General features: G+C 30.9%; 1 protein-coding gene and 1 long non-coding RNA gene across 2 annotated transcripts in view; one reads left to right on the forward strand and one right to left on the reverse strand.

Moving 5' to 3' along the window:
- Lk6 (MAPK interacting serine/threonine Lk6 kinase) overlaps positions 1-21,225 on the reverse strand; it is a 67,621-nt gene that overhangs the window by 33,177 nt on the left and 13,219 nt on the right. The window lies entirely within an intron of this gene.
- On the forward strand, positions 1,646-14,840 carry LOC142237683 (uncharacterized). The gene is made up of 3 exons (XR_012722548.1): positions 1,646-1,808; positions 13,984-14,328; positions 14,538-14,840. It is a non-coding gene; the product is annotated as an uncharacterized LOC142237683 (long non-coding RNA).

Genomic DNA, 21,225 nt, shown 5'->3' on the forward strand with positions numbered 1-21,225 from the left:
TTGTCAGTAATTAATTTATTGCACATCTTTGTGAGGAATTTTGATATAAATTGAGTTTTTTCATCCCAATTTGGAGACAAGAGGTGGAAAAACACTGGCAACACTGCTTATGGTTAAAAAATGTATCGTCATTTTATATTAACCTCTGAAATCTAATACTGTGGATAAATAAAAATATAATTCACAGGCTCCAAGAGAAGGATTATGATGTTTTAAGAGAATAATATTACTTTTTCACGGGAAGCATATAACATATTTGTTGCAAGCATGTTATTTTCTCGTAAATTATTTCCAAGATTTCGGCAATTATGTGATGTTTGGCGAAAAAAATAATATTATTGTCACAAAAAAGTTATAATGTCGCCGTTAAAAAATAACATTATGGTCTTGAATAATATTTGATGTGATCATATTCCTTCTCTGGATTTAAGTGTTCACCTACTGGTGAACACTTAATATCAGCTCACGCAAACATTTTCAAGTATATTTGAATTCAAGCCAGTGTCACTGAATTTGTTTGAAAATGCCTTTGCCAATCACATTGGCAAATTCACCAACTTTTAATTTCCACTGTATAAACGCCCCAATACATCGAGTTAGTCTGTATTCATAGAGAAACATGTAAGGAGCACTTTAATAGGCATACAATTATTTGACAAGAGTCAATAGGTTCCGCAAACGATCGCAAACATTTATTAGCAAGTATGTAGCAGTAGTGTTGCCACTAATATTTGCTTGCTAACTACAAGACTCCAGTAAAATGGTATGTGCCAAAGTATACACTTAAAAACAGGCTCTCTAACAAATTGAGGCAAGTCAGGGGAGCCGAGCCACCACCACAATTATGAAGCCGAGAAGCAACATCAAGACAGTAGCAATCTGTAAATATTACTCGAGCAACAACAACAACAATAAGATAATGCAACATATACATAGAGAAGAGAAACAAAGTAGTAGTAATAACAATAACAACAACAAGAGTAATATTATAAAGAAGACCGGTACGTCCACGCAAGTTTTTTTTTTTTGTATAAACAAAAAACAACAACACAAGGAACGGATAATAAACGGTCGTGCGACCGAACACAGAAACGACTGTCAAATGTTCGAAGAGCTAAAATAAAGAATACCATCCAAAAATCACGTAGGCCCCCACCACCAACCCGTCTATCATCATATCACCTTGTCAAAGCCGAAAAAGAATAACAAAAAGCATACACCAAAGGAGATAAAAAAGAGGCAAACAAACTAAAAAAAGAGAAGACCAAATCTAAATAAATACAAACGTGGCAATACAAAACAATATAAAAACCAAATCTTTTCTCATTTAGGTCTCTCGTCGCACACAGTTGTCGACTCGGTAACTTGGGACAAATGTACTCACAAAAGAGAAATGCGAAAAAGTTATCGTATGATTTTTTTTTATAAAGAAAAACAACTTAGAGTGTTGATATTGTTGTTGTTGTTTTTTATTTAAACCCAGGGTGTATATGTATCTACGAACATACAGGACCATGTGAATAGCATGTAAGGGGGGAATGGGGGCGCAGTGTTGAAAGGGATGCAAGCCACCGACATACATATGTTTGTATGTTTTCCCATTTTATTATTGTTATTATCATTTACATTAGTTGGTGACTGGTGTTATATTTAGCCGGGTTGTTTTGCGTCTTTTGTAAATAATAACCAAAGAGATCTGCATAGTTTAAGTAGTGCCAATTAATTAATCATAATGGAGAATAAAGAAAGTATTTTTGAATTAATTTGATTATTTGGAGTTAATTTGCATAGCTGCTCACCATCGAGTGGTAATTTCTAATACCCTATTTGTACAATAAAAAAAAAATTGTAACAGCAACAACATGCTCATAAAGCTGTCTTGAAAATTCGTCAATAAATGCCAGGGCTGAAAACCTAGTGAAAGAAGGGCGTTGTTGAACTGGATAATACAACATCTACATCAAGAACACCATTACGCTAGCATCCGTGAATACCCTATCCTGATCCTCAGAGTTGCCATTTTGGTCCTATCGGACCAAAATTTGTCCAACCAATTATTATGTTTTAAATTTGGTACGATGGTCGGACCAAATGGAATTTAGTTGATTTTGGTACATTTTCGTCAAATTGGCATTTTTTTCAAAATTTTCTAGACATAGAATTTTGACAAAATTTTCTGTAGACATAAAATTTTGACAAAAAATTCTATAGAAATAAAATGTTAACAATATTTTTTATGGAAATAAAATTGTAACAATATTTTGTACAGAAATAAACTTTAAAAAATTTTTGTATAACCAGAAAATTTTGAAAAAATTTTTTTTTCAATTAAATTTGCGATAACTTTCTATAGAAATAAAAGTTTGACAAATAAATTTTTTCTATAGACAAATAACACTTTTCTATAGAAATTAAATTTTGACAAAATTTCCTGAAGAAATGAAATTTTGACCAAAAATTTCTATAGAAATAAAATTTTCTATAGAAATAGTATTTTGATAAAATTTTCTATAGTAATAAAATTTTAACAACATTTTCTATCGAAAACAATTTCAAAATTCTGTACAGAAATAAAAATTTGACAAAATTTTCAATAGAAATCAAACTATGACAAATTTTTCTATACGATTCAATTTTTTCTATACAATTAAATTTTGACAAAATTTTCTATAGAAATACAATTTTGACAAATTTTTCTATAGAAATAAAATTCTTACAAAATTTTCTACAAAAATAAAATTTTGGCTAAATTTTCTATAGAAATAAAAATTTTGAATAGAAATAAAAATTTGACAAATTTTTCTATCGAAGTAAAATTTTGGAAAAATTTTAACTTTAAACTTATAAATATTAATTTAATTTGGAAAAATAGTCCGCTGGTAGGAATTTTGGTCCAATTTTGGAAAAATCTTGGTCCAAAATAAAAATTAATTGTGGCAACACTAATAATAGGATACTAGTTTAATGGTGTTACCAGATCAAATTTCGATCAAGTGACATTTCAGGTCACAATAGCATTATATTGGGAATAACTTTTACTCTAAAGAAGGACAGTATACATAAACACGAAATCCAATTATTTTTTAATTGAAATGTCTTCAATCACAGAAATGATAGTATCAATTAAAAAATTAATTAAAAATCATTTAAAACATTAATTGATCCAATTAAAAAAATAATTGGTACTATTAGTTTTTGTAATCAATTTTTGTTTCAATTAAAAAAATTGTTGAATCAATTAAATATTTAATTTAAATATTTTTTAAAAATCAAGGCTTTAATTGGAAATATTTTCGTGAATTTTATTTCTGTGTATATGGTCATGTTTGAGCATTTTCTCAAAAAAAAATATGTTCGCTTATTATATTGATCATTGTTATAAACTACAAGCTTGTGTTATATAAAACTCCTGAAGATTCGAATATTTTGCTCTATTATTCCAAACGAATTTTTATTTTTTCCAAGATTTTTTTTTTGCACGCATTCGGCAATAAATATTTTTTTCTGTAATATAAATTCTGGACATTAAAAAAATCCCTATATTCATGAGTTAAAAATCTTAAACTTATGACAATACCCATCCTACCAAACGTTTATCTAAAAAAAAAAACGATTTTAATTTATTTTCTTTGGGAATTGTATATATTTTCGAGATAAGTACGTAAAATTGTAATTGTAAATAAAAAATAATTATTTTCGCACATAATATAAAAACACTATGAATATTTGCGCACATAACGTATACGTCATACTTTTTGCGCCTTAACTCGATATTTGTTTTTTTTTCATTTCTCTGGAAGCGAGAGTTTATAAAAACAAAATCAAAAACAAAAAGGAACGAACACGAAGAAATTTATAAATTCAAATAAACTTAACCCTCTAATGCCCATTTTATATACGGGTTTTACTGAACGCTTCTAATTTGAATGAAGACCGTCTAAAGACGGGTTTAGCCAATAGAGGCTTAAATTATGGCATTTTTGTTTTTGGACATGCTAAAACAAAATAATTATTTAAATTTTTAAACAAACATCATGAATTGTGGCCAGATTATGAAATTTTTTTCTCGATATTTCAACGACTAAAGAAGTCTGTGGAAGGACTATTCTTAGGCGACTGGAACGCGAGTCTTTATAGGCGTCTAAAAAGAGTCTTTATAGACATCTGGGGGAAGAGTCTATTTTAACGATTAAAAGGAGTCTTTATGACTCCTTCTTTATAAGCGACTAAAAGAAGTCTTTGGAAAGCATCATAACTCGTCTATAAAGACCCATATCAGTCGTCTACAAAGACTCATTTTAGTCGTCTATAAAGTCTCGTTCAAGTTGTCTATAAAGACACATTTTAGTGCTCTCTAAAGAATCCATTCGAAGACTGTCAGGTAACTAAAAGACTCTTAACAAGCGAGTTTTTGAAGGCGACTAAAAGATTCGTCTAACGAGAGTTTTCACATGCGACCACAAGTTTTTTTAGGAGACTACAGGACTCGTCCCCGGCGAGACTTTACAGGTGATTAAAAGACTAGCGAGGCTTTGAGGGCGACTAAAGGACTCGGCCAAAAAGACTCATCCCTGACGAGTCTTTGTAGGTGACTTGTGCCAAGCGAGTATTTATGGACGACTGAAAGACGCGTCCAAGAAGTCTTTACATGCTACCAAAAGAATCGTCCCTTGCGAGTCTTTATAGGCGACAGGAACACCGGCGAGTCTTTACAGGTGATTAAAAGACTAGCGAGACTTTGAGGGCGACTAAAGGACTCGGCCAAAAAGACTCATCACTGACGAGTCTTTGTAGGTGACTTGTGCCAACACACAAAAAAATTTTTTCTGATTCAATCACGAAATTAATTGATCCAATTAATTTTTTAATTGAAATGTCTTCAATCACGAAAATGATAGTATCAATCACAGTTTTAATTGGGCATAGAAAAAATTCTTGATTAAAAAATTAATTGATTTCATTACCAAATTTCAATTAATTTTTTAATTGATTCAATTAAAAATTTAATTGATGTTGATTGCAAAACTCAATTAATTTTGTAATTAAAAAAGGTAACTATTTTCAATTACATTCTGAATTGGCTCAGAATTTTTATTTGGATTAACAATTGATTGTTTGAAAAAAACAAATTTAATTAAAAATTAAAAAAAATGTTCATCACTTTTTTAACTGACTTAGTCTTCCGAATTTGAATAAAAGTTAATTGTATCAATTAAATTTTTAATTAAAAATTTTTAAATTTTCAATCATTGACTAAATTAACTTAATGTTTCTATCTTGATTAAAAAGTTAATTGTACCAATTAATTTATTAATTGAAAAAAATTTCAACTTCAATTAACTTTTTAATTGGAAATATTTTGGTGATATTTTTTTCTGTGAAGCGAGTATTTATGGACGACTGAAAGACGCGTCCAAGAAGTCTTTACATGCTACCAAAAGAATCGTCCCTTGCGAGTCTTTATAGGCGACAGGAACACCGGCGAGTCTTTACATGCATCCAAAAGAATCATCCCTGAAGACTAAAAGACTCGTCCAAAGAGAGTCTTCACATGCGATCAATAGAAGTCATTGGAGTGCCTTTGTAGGCGACTAAAAGAATCGTCCAAGAAGTCTTTACATCCGACAAAAAGAGACATCATTGACGAGTCTTTGTAGGCGATTGGAAGACTCGTACCAGTCGAGTCTTTGAAGGCGATTAAAAGACTAGTCCAAGGAGTCTTTACAGGCGAACAAAAGAAACATTACTAGAGAGAGTCTCAGTACACAGAAAAAAATTTCACAAAAATGTTTGCAATTAAAATTTTAATTGAGTTTTAAAAACAAACAAATTTTTTTAATTGAAACAAAAATCAGTCGCTAAAAGTAACAGTAGCATTTAATTGTTTAATTGGATCAATTAATTTTTAATTAACCTTCAATAAATTTTTTAATTGGATCAATTAATTTTTAATTGACCTTCAATTAATTTTTTTTTTATTGATACTATCATTACTGTGATTGAAGACATTTCAATTAAAAAATTAATTGGATCAATTAATTTCGTGATTGAATCAGAAACAAAATTGTTTGTGTGTAGGCACTAAAAGAATCCTTTGCGAGTTTTTGTAGACGTGTCAAAGACTCGTCACAGGGACGATTCTTTTGGTCGCCAGACCAAAAGAAGACAAGACATGACAAGACTTTTCTGGCGAACAGAACACTCGCTCCAGCAAATCATTAAAGGCGACCCAAAAAACTCGTTCCAGACGTGTCTTTTTGTCGACCAAAAGACTTGGTCCAGGCAAGACTCTAGCCTCAAGAAGACTCGACCCAGGTGAGTCTTTACTGTCGACCAAAAGACTTGTTCCAGGCGAGACTCTGGCCACAAGAAGACTCGATCCAGGCGAGTCTTTACTGTCGACCAAAAGACTTGTCCCAAGCGAGACTCTGGCCACAAGAAGACTCAACCCAGGTGAGTCTTTACAAGCGACAAAAAGTCTCGTCCCTGTCAATATTTATAGGCAACTAAAGGAAGTCTTTTAGAAGACTTATAAGAGTATTTAACCTACTGGAGTCGTCTATATAGAACCCCTTTAAGTTGTCTATAAAGTTTCGTCCATGTGTATATAAAGACTGAATTCATTCGCCTACTCTCTCCACAGGCTCTCAACAGTCCTCTAGTACACCCAGAGAAGGAATATGATCACCTCAAACATGTTTCAAAAGTAATATGTTTGTCGCAGCCTTGTTATTTTCTCGAAAATTATGTATCTGTGATCGGCAACCCTGCATATATTCGGTGTGAAAACAACATTTTTGTGACAAAAATATTCCATGGTCTCCGTCCAAAAAGAACATTTTTCCCTTGAAAGATGTTTGAGGTGATCATATTTCTTCTCTGCGTGTATAAAGACTTTTTTTGCGACAAAAATATTCCATGGTCACCGTCCAAAAAGAACATTTTTTTCCTTGAAACATCTTTGAGGGAATCATAATATATTCCTTCTCTGCGTATATAAAAACTCTCTTCAGTCTCTCTTCAGCTTGGTCGCAAAAAGTAATAACAATTTATTTTTGTCACATCTGATTAGAGAACCATACAATATTAACAAATAATCCTAAGAGAAGCTCTAAGTTTCAGATGAAAATGTCCTTCATCATAATCAAGAAATTTAACTCCATATTCGCTAAATTAAATTTAACATACTGTGAAAATCAATTACATCTTTTACCAATAATAAAATTTGTGCATAAAATGTTTTTCTAAGACTACCTCCATGTTAAAAATATTTGGATTCCAGAACACCTACACATCCAAAACAACCATATATTGGTGGCCCTGTAGCAATGCAAATGGAATAATTCAAAAAATGCCCTCAATACACTTTATTTAAATAATTCCACTGAATTAGCCAGCCCCCAGCCGGTCAACCGGAAGGCTTTAATTTAAAAGTTGTCATTTTCATAAACAAAACATTAAACAATAAAATAAGAATACAAAAGAATTTATTTTGTTTTTGAAGTAAAAGAACCCAAGAACCCACATTGCATTGCAGTCGACCGCCCAGCAATTAAATTCCAGTAACCAAAATCCAATGCTAACTACAATTTGGTATATGATGATCTGAACTATAACTCCTCGTGTTGGCAATATTTGGACATGATATGGGTGGTATGGAATATGGATGTGGAATGGTTATTACTGTTCACTAATGGTTATGGTGTAATACCACTTTTAAAGGCAATCGATGTTAGGTGTTATTGTGATTTTGTCCCAACACTAAAAGGAAAACACAGCACAATTAGATTCTGATGCAATAACGAAAAATTGCCATAAAAATCTCACACTAAATGCCAACGATGACTAGGAAGTAAATGTACCTAAAATAAAAATCTATTAGTCAGGGAGAACATTTCCTTTGTGATCCATGTCTAAGGAATTAAATCTTTTTTTTATAAAACATTGGTTTTTTTTTATGAAAATGAATCTAACATTTTAAAAATAGATTATTTTACCATTTCAATGGAATTAATCTATGACAAAGATTAAGAATGTGGAAGCAAACAAGTATACCCACCACTTGCCAAACATCACCCCACAGCTAACAAATATTGTCTGTCATGGATATACAAGATTTAGGTAATTTAGTAGCTTTAATTCATATTTGGAAGTATGTTCGTGTATAAACGAACTGCCGGCCTTATTCATGGCTTTATTTTCATTAGTGAATGATTCATTTTCTTTTGCGAAATAATAGCCACTGTGTAGTATAGTGACACGGCTGTATAGAAGTGCAGAAATTAGGGATGCCAAGTGAGAGTAGAGAAAACAAAATGGGGGATATGGAATTTAGGTATATTTCTATGCGTTTATTAAACAGATTTATATATGTATTCATTAAAAAAATACACAGAGAAAAACGTAAATTCTTAAATTCAGATTTCCATAATGGGTGGTTATAAAATAATGACAATTTTTAACATTTGTCGATTTTTAACTGTCATTTACGAAATTCTTACTGCTCATAAAAGCAAAAAATGAGCTAAAATTAGACACACCTGCGAAGAGCCTTTTAGCCATCCATAAAGACTCGTCTAAAGGCGACTAAAAGGAGTCTTGGGAAGAAATTTTTAGAGACGACTAAAAGGGGTAAAATGAAATCTTTGGAAAGTTTTTTAGACGACTGTAAAGACTCGCCTGGGACGAGTATTTTGCTCGCCTGAAAAGACTCGCCTTGGATGAAACTTTTGGTCGCCAATAAATTATCGCCTCGAATTACAACGGCGTATTTCAACCTAATTAATCTATTAGAATTGTATACCATTTTTCCTCCAATTTAATTAGCATTGAACTTGTTTGTACGGTCACTGAAATGTATACCCATTCATTTGTATTGTTTTGCAATACAAATACGTTAATTTTAGCATCAGTTTAAGAACGAATATTTTTTCAGGGCATATATGGTAGAATTCCAATAAAAAAAAGTGTGAGGAAAAATAAATCAGAGCCATCTGATTGGCTCAACTTTCACAAAAAATGGCCCATAGAATAAGATTGAAATATGGACTCATAAAGAAAGCTCTTCAAGTCTGAGGGTAGGTTAGGTTAGGTTATGTGGCAGCCCGATGTATCAGGCTCACTTAGACTATTCAGTCCATTGTGATACCACTGTGGTGAACTTCTCTCTTATCACTGAGTGCTGCCCGATTCCATGTTAAGCTCAATGACAAGGGACCTCCTTTTTATAGCCGAGTCCGAAAGGCGTTCCACATTCCAGTGAAACCACTTAGAGAAGCTCTGAAACCCTTAGAAATGTCACCAGCATTACTGAGGTGGGATAATCCACCGCTGAAAAACTTTTTGGTGTTCGGTCGTAGCAGGAATCGAACCCACGACCTTGTGTATGTAAGGCGGACATGCTAACCATTGCACCACGGTGGCTCCCAAGTCTAAGGGTAATTCTAAAAATTTTAGAATTTTTCCCTCATTGACATCTCTATCACACGTATGCCGGTCGACATACAAGGGATTGCAATAACAAAATAAAAATTCGCACATTTCCATGCCTGTTTACATCATTCATATACACTATTGTATTTGCACATATGTGTTGCTAATTGTGAAATTGTTATAAATAAATTTGGCTTAGCAATTACTAAGTCATCAAGAAGAAGGGAGATAGGCTTTTAATAAACATTTTACTAATAAAAAATAAATAAAATAAATAAACAAAAGTGGGACTCAAGGTATGCAGAAATTTGTTTCAATTATTGTTATTAATATTTTATTGCGCTCTTATTTATCTATTTTTGAAAAACTTTGGAAATTAATGTTTTTACCATTTTTCTACACGATTACACATGTAGGCCTATTTCATTTTCTTATTCCTCTTCTTAATTTATCAGGTCGATAAAACGGTTGGCCAAAAAACGAAAACATAGATCGTGGACGAATTTTCGAATTTGCTACCTAATATCGGCCTTTGGAGTTTTCACTTTTCGACTAAAATTTAGACTATAGAAATAAAATTTTGACAAAATTTTCTAAAGAAATAAAATGTTGACAACATTTTTGTATAGAAATAAAATTTTGTAAAAATTTCTATAGAAATAAAATTTTGACAAAATGTTCTATAAAATAAAATGTTGACAACATTTTCTATAAAAATAAAATTTTGACAACATTTTCTAAAGAAATAAAATTCTGACAAAATTTTCTATAGAAATAAAATTTTGACAAAATTTTGTATAGAAATAAAATTTTAACAAAACTTTCTATAGAAATAACATTTTTGGGAAAATTTGCTGTAGAATTAAAATTTTTGAGAAAATTTTCTATATAAATAAAATTTTGACAAAATTTTCTATAGAAATAAAATTTTGGCACAATTTTCTATAGAAATAAAATTTTGACAATATTTTCTATAGAAATAAAATTTGGACAAAATTTTCTATAGAAAAAAATCTATAGAAATAATATGTTGACAAAATTTTCTAAAGAAATAAAATGTTGACAAAAATTTTGTATAGAAATAACATTTTGTAAATATTTCTATACAAATCAAATTTTGACAAAATCTTCTTTAGAAATAAATTTTTGACAAAATTTTCTATAGAAATAAAATTTTGACAAAATTTACTATAGAAATAAAATTTTTGACAAAATTTTCTAAAGAAATAAAATGTTGACAAAAATTTTGTATAGAAATAAAATTTTGTAAAAATTTCTATAGAAATAAAATTTTGACAAAATGTTCTATAAAATAAAATTTGACAACATTTTTTATAGAAATAAAATTTTGACAAAAATTTCTATAGAAAAAAAATTTTGTACAAATTTCTATACAAATAAAATTTTGACAAAATCTTCTATAGAAATAAAATTTTGACAAAATCTTCTATAGAAATAAAATTTTGACAAAATTTTCTATAGAAACAAAAATTTTAACAAAATTTTCTATATAAATAAAATTTTGAGAAAATTTTCTATAGAAACAAAAATTTTAATAAAATTTTCTATAGAAATAAAATTTTAACAAAATTTTCTATAGAAATAAAATTTTAACAAAATTTTCTATAGAAATAAAATTTTAACAAAACTTTCTATAGAAATAAAATTTTGACAAAATTTTCTATAGAAATAAAATTTTGACAAAATTTTCTATAGAATTAAAATTTTGACAAAATTTTCTATAGAAATAAAATTTTGACAAAATGTACTATAGAAATAAAATTTTGACAAAATTTTCTATAGAAATAAATTTTTGAGAAAATCTTCTATAGAAATAAAATTTTGACAAAATTTTCTATAGAAATAAAATTTTGACAAAATTTTCTATAGCAATAAAGTTTTTATTGTTTTGATTTTAGCTTAAAACCATTCTTTGACTAAACTACAAGAGTAGCCTAACCAATGGAGTTTGTCAAATTTATTTGGGTAAAATTTTCTTCAAATTTTGCCATGAAATAAATTTTCCCCGCTAAGACTTTAAAAAAGGTCGGACCTAGCGGATCGAAAAGCCAAATTGGCAACGCTGATTCTAGATGATGCACTTACATAATTTCATAATATTTTTTTCTAATGTGTAGACGGTCGTCCTTAAATTGTAAAGAAAACAAAAACCTAAGAAAACAATGGCTTATATTTCTTTCTATTTTTTGCTTAAAACAAACAATTGACTGTAATTCGTTGACGTCTTTTGCCGGTGTCTTCGTCGATTCTGTAAATGGATATTGATGTATGTCAGTCAGCAGTTTACAGCAGCATGTCTCCACATACTTTTCAACATTCAACCAGACATCAGCTATAGAATCCCGCAAAAAACAACATCCACACAAACACGACTAATGCAACCCGATTCTGATTACTTTAGATTAGTTTCATAGATATTTAGTCATATAGCTTCTCGGATGATGATGTCTGTCCGTCCGTCCATTGGTACAAAAATCACCAAACCAACCAGTCTGCCAGCCAACCAACCAACAAACCACCACTATTATGACCTTGATGACGTTTATTGCACTTTTGTACAGCCCCCAAAAGCGAAATGCATTCCGTAGTAGAATATTCTCCTCGGTTCCAATGAAAATAGTGTGTGTTGTTATTATTATTGCGATGCGGTCAATGTAGCAATATTGCTGTTGCTATTGTGGCTGGAAGGTGGATGAGAGGTAGGGGGGCGTAATGCTGCAGCTGATGTTTTTTCGGAATACAATAACAACCACGTACAACGTAGTGATGCACAGTGTTTCGTGTAAGACAACAACTACAACAATATAGGTCACAAATATGTATCTTTAATTACGCAAAACGACAATATAAAAGCAACAACAAAATGAGGGTTGTAACCTAAACTTATACACAGAAGAGGCCACGATTTTTTTGTCATCATATAAAAAGTTCTACGAAAGTAGAGAAATTTCTAGTCTCCATTACAAAGAGATTTTTTGGAGGGGTTGGAAAGAAGAGATTAATTGTCTAAGAGATTAACTTAGATGCCCTTTGTTTTGGTTATAATTTTATTTATATAGAAAATGTTGTCCAAATTTTATTTCTACAGAAAATTTTTGGAAAATTTTATTTCTATAGAAAATTTTGTAAAAACTTTATTTCTATAGAAAATTATGTCAAAATTTTATTTCTATAGAAAATTTTCTCAAAATTTTATTTGTATAGAAAATTTTTGCAAAATTTTATTTCTATAGAAAATTTTGTCACATTTTATTTATATACAAAATTTTATTTCTATAGAAAATTTTGTCAAAATTTTATTTCTATAGAAATTTTGTCAAAAAAATATTTCTATAGAAAATTTTTGCAAAATTTTATTTCTATAGAAAATTTTTGCAAAATTTTATTTCTATAGAAAATTTTGTCTAAATTTTATTTCTATAGAAAATTTTTGCAAAATTTTATTTCTATAGAAAATTTTTGCAAAATTTTATTTCTATAGCAAATTTTCTCAAAATTTTATTTCTATAGAAAATTTTTGCAAAATTTTATTTCTATAGAAAATTTTGTCAAAATTTTATTTCTATAGAAAATTTTGTCAAAATTTTATTTATATAGAAAATTTTCTCAAAATTTTATTTATATAGAAAATTTTCTCAACATTTTATTTCTATAGAAAATTTTGTCAAAATTTTATTTATGTAGAAAAATGTTATTTCTATGGAAAATTTTGTCAAAATTTTATTTCTATAGAAAATGTTCTCAAAATTTTATTTATATAGAAAATTTTGTAAAAATTTTATTTCTAAGAAAATTTTGTCTAAATTTTATTTCTATAGAAAATTTTGTCAAAATTTTATTTCTATAGAAAACTGTGTCAAAAAAAATATTTCTATAAAAATTTTTGCAAAAATTTTATTTCTATAGAAAATTTTGTCAAAATTTTATTTCTATAGAAAATTTTGTCAAAATTTTATTTCTATAGAAAATTTTGTCAAAATTTTATTTCTATAGAAAATTTTGTCAAAATTTTATTTATATAGAAAATTTTCTCAAAATTTTATTTATATAGAAAATTTTCTCAACATTTTATTTCTATAGAAAATTTTGTCAAAATTTTATTTATGTAGAAAAATGTTATTTCTATGGAAAATTTTGTCAAAATTTTATTTCTATAGAAAATGTTCTCAAAATTTTATTTATATAGAAAATTTTGTAAAAATTTTATTTCTAAGAAAATTTTGTCTAAATTTTATTTCTATAGAAAATTTTGTCAAAATTTTATTTCTATAGAAAACTGTGTCAAAAAAAATATTTCTATAAAAATTTTTGCAAAAATTTTATTTCTATAGAAAATTTTGTCAAAATTTTATTTCTATAGAAAATTTTGTCAAAATTTTATTTCTATAGAAAATTTTGTCAAAATTTTATATCTATAGGAAATTTTGTCAATATTTTATTTCTTTAGAAAATTTTGTCAAAATTTTATTTCTATAGAAAATGTTGTCAGATTGTTTTTTTCTATAGATTTTTGTTTGTTTTTGTTTCTAGCATATTCCCATACTGAAACCTACAGTTGTTGGTCCTACAGATCCCATTCTGATGTTCCCTAACTCAGATCTTCCGGTTCTACAGTTCCCACACTGAGATCATCGGATCAACATTTCCTAAGCCGACACCTTCAGGCCTATAATTCCCGTACATAGGTGGAACCACTGTAAATGCTCTTCATGTCGATAACTACCAGTCGTACAAATGCTACTTTATTGAAGAACATAATTGAGCGAAACCACTGCTAAGCTTGTATACAACCACGTAAATCGTCGTCGATGTCGTTCGTTAGGTCAATGCGATTTGTTGGATGCGATTCACTGGCAATGATGGAGGTGGTTGACGGTAAGTTTATTTATCTACATTTAACGACAGAAACAGCAACAACAACAATTAAATGCATCATGTCTGTTTTGTTTTTGTTCAAGAAAAATTTTCAACTTTTTTTTTTTTGTTGGTTTCAAGTCTTCGTTTTGATAAATAAAAATGAGCATTAAATTATTGTGTCTGTTCCATTACGGAAATCATAAAATCTTCTTTTTTATGTTTTATAGATCACAGTGTTGCAATATACGATGCAGTCATGGTAGATAGGCTTACATGGTTAATTTTTTCGAGAGAAAAAAAGAACTGAAAAAATACTATTAATTTGTAGTCGTATTTTTTATGGCTCAATTAAATTTCATTAAGAACACGACGACTAAATATCGTTCGATGTCATCCCTGAGTTACCACCCAGTAAAAATATCTATAGATGAATGTTATTTTGTTTCCCCTCAAGGGGAATAATAAAATGAAAGATTTTAAAAAAAGTTACAAAAAAAATAATAATAAAACTTTAGAGTAACAAAACTTTACTTTTTTTAACCTATTATTTTTTGTTTTAATTTTGCATTATGTGTGTGAAGATAAATTCGAATTTGAAATTTGCAGCAAAAACTTAGCCGAGACACAAACCAACACTAACAATATTTTTCAAATTCGAATTTAGGATTTCAAATTCGAATTTGGATTTTTAGTAAAGGGTGATTTGTTAAGAGCTTGATAACTTTTTTTAAAAAAAAAACGCATAAAATTTGCAAAATCTCATCGGTTCTTTATTTGAAACGTTAGATTGGTCCATGACATTTACTTTTTGAAGATAATTTCATTTAAATGTTGACCGCGGCTGCGTCTTAGGTGGTCCATTCGGAAAGTCCAATTTTGGGCAACTTTTTCGAGCATTTCGGCCGGAATAGCCCGAATTTCTTCGGAAATGTTGTCTTCCAAAGCTGGAATAGTTGCTGGCTTATTTCTGTAGACTTTAGACTTGACGTAGCCCCACAAAAAATAGTCTAAAGGCGTCAAATCGCATGATCTTGGTGGCCAACTTACCGGTCCATTTCTTGAGATGAATTGTTCTCCGAAGTTTTCCCTCAAAATGGCCATAGAATCGGGAGCTGTGTGGCATGTAGCGCCATCTTGTTGAAACCACATGTCAACCAAGTTCAGTTCTTCCATTTTTGGCAACAAAAAGTTTGTTAGCATCGAACGATAGCGATCGCCATTCACCGTAACGTTGCGTCCAACAGCATCTTTGAAAAAATACGGTCCAATGATTCCACCAGCGTACAAACCACACCAAACAGTGCATTTTTCGGGATGCATGGGCAGTTCTTGAACGGCTTCTGGTTGCTCTTCACTCCAAATGCGGCAATTTTGCTTATTTACGTAGCCATTCAACCTCATCGCTGAACAAAATTTGTCGATAAAAAAGCGGATTTTCTGCCACTGATTTTGGTAATAAAATTCAATGATTTGCAAGCGTTGCTCGTTAGTAAGTCTATTCATGATGAAATGTCAAAGCATACTGAGCATCTTTCTCTTTGACACCATGTCTGAAATCCCACGTGATCTGTCAAATACTAATGCATGAAAATCCTAACCTCAAAAGAATCACCCTTTATTTGGCTTATTATTTAAAAACTAAGCCGCGTGCGATATAGAGAGTAGGCTCATTGGAAAGGGCTTGAGCTCAGCTTTCATAATCACAAAAGTCTTCATTAGAAAAGTATTTGTGAAAAGCGAAAATTTGAAAACAAAATTTTCATCAAATTTTTACAACGGGCCCACTGTGCCAAAACTAAGCCGCGTGCGATATAGAGACTAGGCTCATTGGAAAGGGCTTGAGCTCAGCTTTCATAATCACAAAAGTCTTCATTAGAAAAGTATTTGTGAAAAGCGAAAATTTGAAAACAAAATTTTCATCAAATTTTTACAACGGGCCCACTGTGCCAAAACTAAGCCGCGCGCGATATAGAGACTAGGCTCATTGGAAAGGGCTTGAGCTCAGCTTTCATAATCACAAAAGTCTTCATTAGAAAAGTATTTGTGAAAAGCGAAAATTTGAAAACAAAATTTTCATCAAATTTTTACAACGGGCCCACTGTGCCAAAACTAAGCCGCGTGCGATATAGAGACTAGGCTCATTGGAAAGGGCTTGAGCTCAGCTTTCATAATCACAAAAGTCTTCATTAGAAAAGTATTTGTGAAAAGCGAAAATTTGAAAACAAAATTTTCATCAAATTTTTACAACGGGCCCACTGTGCCAAAACTAAGCCGCGTGCGATATAGAGACTAGGCTCATTGGAAAGGGCTTGAGCTCAGCTTTCACTTCCATAAAAGTCTTCATTAGAAAAGTATTTGTGAAAAGCGAAAATTTGAAAACAAAATTTTCATCAAATTTTTACAACGGGCCCACTGTGCCAAAACTAAGCCGCGTGCGATATAGAGACTAGGCTCATTGGAAAGGGCTTGAGCTCAGCTTTCATAATCACAAAAGTCTTCATTAGAAAAGTATTTGTGAAAAGCGAAAATTTGAAAACAAAATTTTCATCAAATTTTTACAACGGGCCCACTGTGCCAAAATTAAGCCGCGTGCGATATAGAGACTAGGCTCATTGGAAAGGGCTTGAGCTCAGCTTTCATAATCACAAAAGTCTTCATTAGAAAAGTATTTGTGAAAAGCGAAAATTTGAAAACAAAATTTTCATCAAATTTTTACAACGGGCCCACTGTGCCAAAACTAAGCCGCGTGCGATATAGAGACTAGGCTCATTGGAAAGGGCTTGAGCTCAGCTTTCATAATCACAAAAGTCTTCATTAGAAAAGTATTTGTGAAAAGCGAAAATTTGAAAACAAAATTTTCATCAAATTTTTACAACGGGCCCACTGTGCCAAAACTAAGCCGCGTGCGATATAGAGACTAGGCTCATTGGAAAGGGTTTGAGCTCAGCTTTCATAATCACAAAAGTCTTCATTAGAAAAGTATTTGTGAAAAGCGAAAATTTGAAAACAAAATTTTCATCAAATTTTTACAACGGGCCCACTGTGCCAAAACTAAGCCGCGTGCGATATAGAGACTAGGCTCATTGGAAAGGGCTTGAGCTCAGCTTTCATAATCACAAAAGTCTTCATTAGAAAAGTATTTGTGAAAAGCGAAAATTTGAAAACAAAATTTTCATCAAATTTTTACAACGGGCCCACTGTGCCAAAACTAAGCCGCGTGCGATATAGAGACTAGGCTCATTGGAAAGGGCTTGAGCTCAGCTTTCATAATCACAAAAGTCTTCATTAGAAAAGTATTTGTGAAAAGCGAAAATTTGAAAACAAAATTTTCATCAAATTTTTACAACGGGCCCACTGTGCCAAAACTAAGCCGCGTGCGATATAGAGACTAGGCTCATTGGAAAGGGCTTGAGCTCAGCTTTCATAATCACAAAAGTCTTCATTAGAAAAGTATTTGTGAAAAGCGAAAATTTGAAAACAAAATTTTCATCAAATTTTTACAACGGGCCCACTGTGCCAAAACTAAGCCGCGTGCGATATAGAGACTAGGCTCATTGGAAAGGGCTTGAGCTCAGCTTTCATAATCACAAAAGTCTTCATTAGAAAAGTATTTGTGAAAAGCGAAAATTTGAAAACAAAATTTTCATCAAATTTTTACAACGGGCCCACTGTGCCAAAACTAAGCCGCGTGCGATATAGAGACTAGGCTCATTGGAAAGGGCTTGAGCTCAGCTTTCACTTCCATAAAAGTCTTCATTAGAAAAGTATTTGTGAAAAGCGAAAATTTGAAAACAAAATTTTCATCAAATTTTTACAACGGGCCCACTGTGCCAAAACTAAGCCGCGTGCGATATAGAGACTAGGCTCATTGGAAAGGGCTTGAGCTCAGCTTTCATAATCACAAAAGTCTTCATTAGAAAAGTATTTGTGAAAAGCGAAAATTTGAAAACAAAATTTTCATCAAATTTTTACAACGGGCCCACTGTGCCAAAACTAAGCCGCGTGCGATATAGAGACTAGGCTCATTGGAAAGGGCTTGAGCTCAGCTTTCATAATCACAAAAGTCTTCATTAGAAAAGTATTTGTGAAAAGCGAAAATTTGAAAACAAAATTTTCATCAAATTTTTACAACGGGCCCACTGTGCCAAAACTAAGCCGCGTGCGATATAGAGACTAGGCTCATTGGAAAGGGCTTGAGCTCAGCTTTCATAATCACAAAAGTCTTCATTAGAAAAGTATTTGTGAAAAGCGAAAATTTGAAAACAAAATTTTCATCAAATTTTTACAACGGGCTCACTGTGCCAAAACTAAGCCGCGTGCGATATAGAGACTAGGCTCATTGGAAAGGGCTTGAGCTCAGCTTTCATAATCACAAAAGTCTTCATTAGAAAAGTATTTGTGAAAAGCGAAAATTTGAAAACAAAATTTTCATCAAATTTTTACAACGGGCCCACTGTGCCAAAATTAAGCCGCGTGCGATATAGAGACTAGGCTCATTGGAAAGGGCTTGAGCTCAGCTTTCATAATCACAAAAGTCTTCATTAGAAAAGTATTTGTGAAAAGCGAAAATTTGAAAACAAAATTTTCATCAAATTTTTACAACGGGCCCACTGTGCCAAAACTAAGCCGCGTGCGATATAGAGACTAGGCTCATTGGAAAGGGCTTGAGCTCAGCTTTCATAATCACAAAAGTCTTCATTAGAAAAGTATTTGTGAAAAGCGAAAATTTGAAAACAAAATTTTCATCAAATTTTTACAACGGGCCCACTGTGCCAAAACTAAGCCGCGTGCGATATAGAGACTAGGCTCATTGGAAAGGGCTTGAGCTCAGCTTTCACTTCCATTATGATTATGAAAGCTGAGCTCAAGCCCTTTCCAATGAGCCTAGTCTCTATATCGCACGCGGCTTAGTTTTGGCACAGTGGGCCCGTTGTAAAAATTTGATGAAAATTTTGTTTTCAAATTTTCGCTTTTCACAAATACTTTTCTAATGAAGACTTTTGTGATTATGAAAGCTGAGCTCAAGCCCTTTCCAATGAGCCTAGTCTCTATATCGCACGCGGCTTAGTTTTGGCACAGTGGGCCCGTTGTAAAAATTTGATGAAAATTTTGTTTTCAAATTTTCGCTTTTCACAAATACTTTTCTAATGAAGACTTTTATGGAAGTGAAAGCTGAGCTCAAGCCCTTTCCAATGAGCCTAGTCTATATATCGCACGCGGCTTAGTTTTGGCACAGTGGGCCCGTTGTAAAAATTTGATGAAAATTTTGTTTTCAAATTTTCGCTTTTCACAAATACTTTTCTAATGAAGACTTTTGTGATTATGAAAGCTGAGCTCAAGCCCTTTCCAATGAGCCTAGTCTCTATATCGCACGCGGCTTAGTTTTGGCACAGTGGGCCCGTTGTAAAAATTTGATGAAAATTTTGTTTTCAAATTTTCGCTTTTCACAAATACTTTTCTAATAAAGACTTTTGTGATTATGAAAGCTGAGCTCAAGCCCTTTCCAATGAGCCTACTCTCTATATCGCACGCGGCTTAGTTTTTAAATAATAAGCCAAATACTAAAAATCCAAATTCGAATTTGAAATCCTAAATTCGAATTTGAAAAATATTTTTAGTGTTGGTTTGTGTCTCGGCTAAGTTTTTGCTGCAAATTTCAAATTCGAATTTATCTTCACACACATTTTTGCATTTTAAATGATTTCTCAATAGCTTTTAAATTTTTAAAAATTGTGATTTGGTTTTAGTTTTTTGAAATTTCTTTAGCTAAGTAACATTGGTATCTGGTATGATTTAATCATTTTTAGTTACATTTTTTTTTTGAACTCCAAGTAATTAAAAGATAACTTACAATTTTGCTTCTCAAATCTTCCAAAAGCCTTCCAAATTTGTTTTCTTGAATTGTCAATTTTGTATATCTTGAGAATGATTGTTCTTGATTTTCCCAAAAAAAAATCCTATTTTCAACTTCCCATTATCTTGAATTTGAATTAGAAAATTGAAGCGGTTCGTTGATGTGGTAAACAAAAAATGATTGATGGTACCCATTTGTTTTTGTTGATTTTCGACTCTTGAAAATGCAATAACTAAAATAACTGAAAAATTACAATAAGATTTTTTATTAGATATGTGAAATATTTATACCAAAAAATCCGAGGTGTATTTCGGAAAAATAAAAAAAGCTAATTTACTAGTTTTGAAAATAATTTAAAAAAAATTAATGAATTGTCAAATAATCTTGGATTACCAAGAGCTAAATTATAAATTGTATGACCAAATAATTAATTTGCCAAAATAAAACAAACAATATATATGATAAAATTTTGACCAAAATATCTATAGAAATAACCTTTTGACAATTTTTTTTATAGAAATAACATTTGACAAAATTTTCTATAGAAATAAAATTTTGATAAAATTTTCTTTAGAAATAAAATTTTGACAAAATTTTCTTTAGAAATAAAATTTTGACAAAATGAAAAAATGTTCTTTCAATATTCGACATATGTATATAGGTAAAATAAAATTAAAAAAATAAAATCGATTAAAATATTTCAAATAAATTGTTATGGTGGTGGGCATTAAAATGGATCGATTCAGCTCATCCGCTAGTGTAACATTCTAGGAAGCATAAAATAATATCCGCAATAGGAAGTTGCTTTTCATTTACAGTCATACCGTACATTTATCTAAGGAATAACGCAATGGAAACTAATTTGCGTAAAAACTTGTTTAGTTACAAAAATGTGAAGTGTTTTAAAAAAATTAGTTTATCCGGAGTCGGAGTCGAACAAAATTGTTACGACTCCGACTCCAGCAAAATCTTCAGACTCCGACTCCAAGACTCTGACTCCGACTCCACAGCCCTGGTTTCGACAAGCATGCTACCTGTTTTCCGTGAAAAAGTAACATTTT

Source organism: Haematobia irritans, chromosome 1, assembly GCF_050003625.1.
Source record: "Haematobia irritans isolate KBUSLIRL chromosome 1, ASM5000362v1, whole genome shotgun sequence".
In the NCBI taxonomy this organism is placed as follows: Eukaryota; Metazoa; Arthropoda; class Insecta; order Diptera; family Muscidae; genus Haematobia; species Haematobia irritans.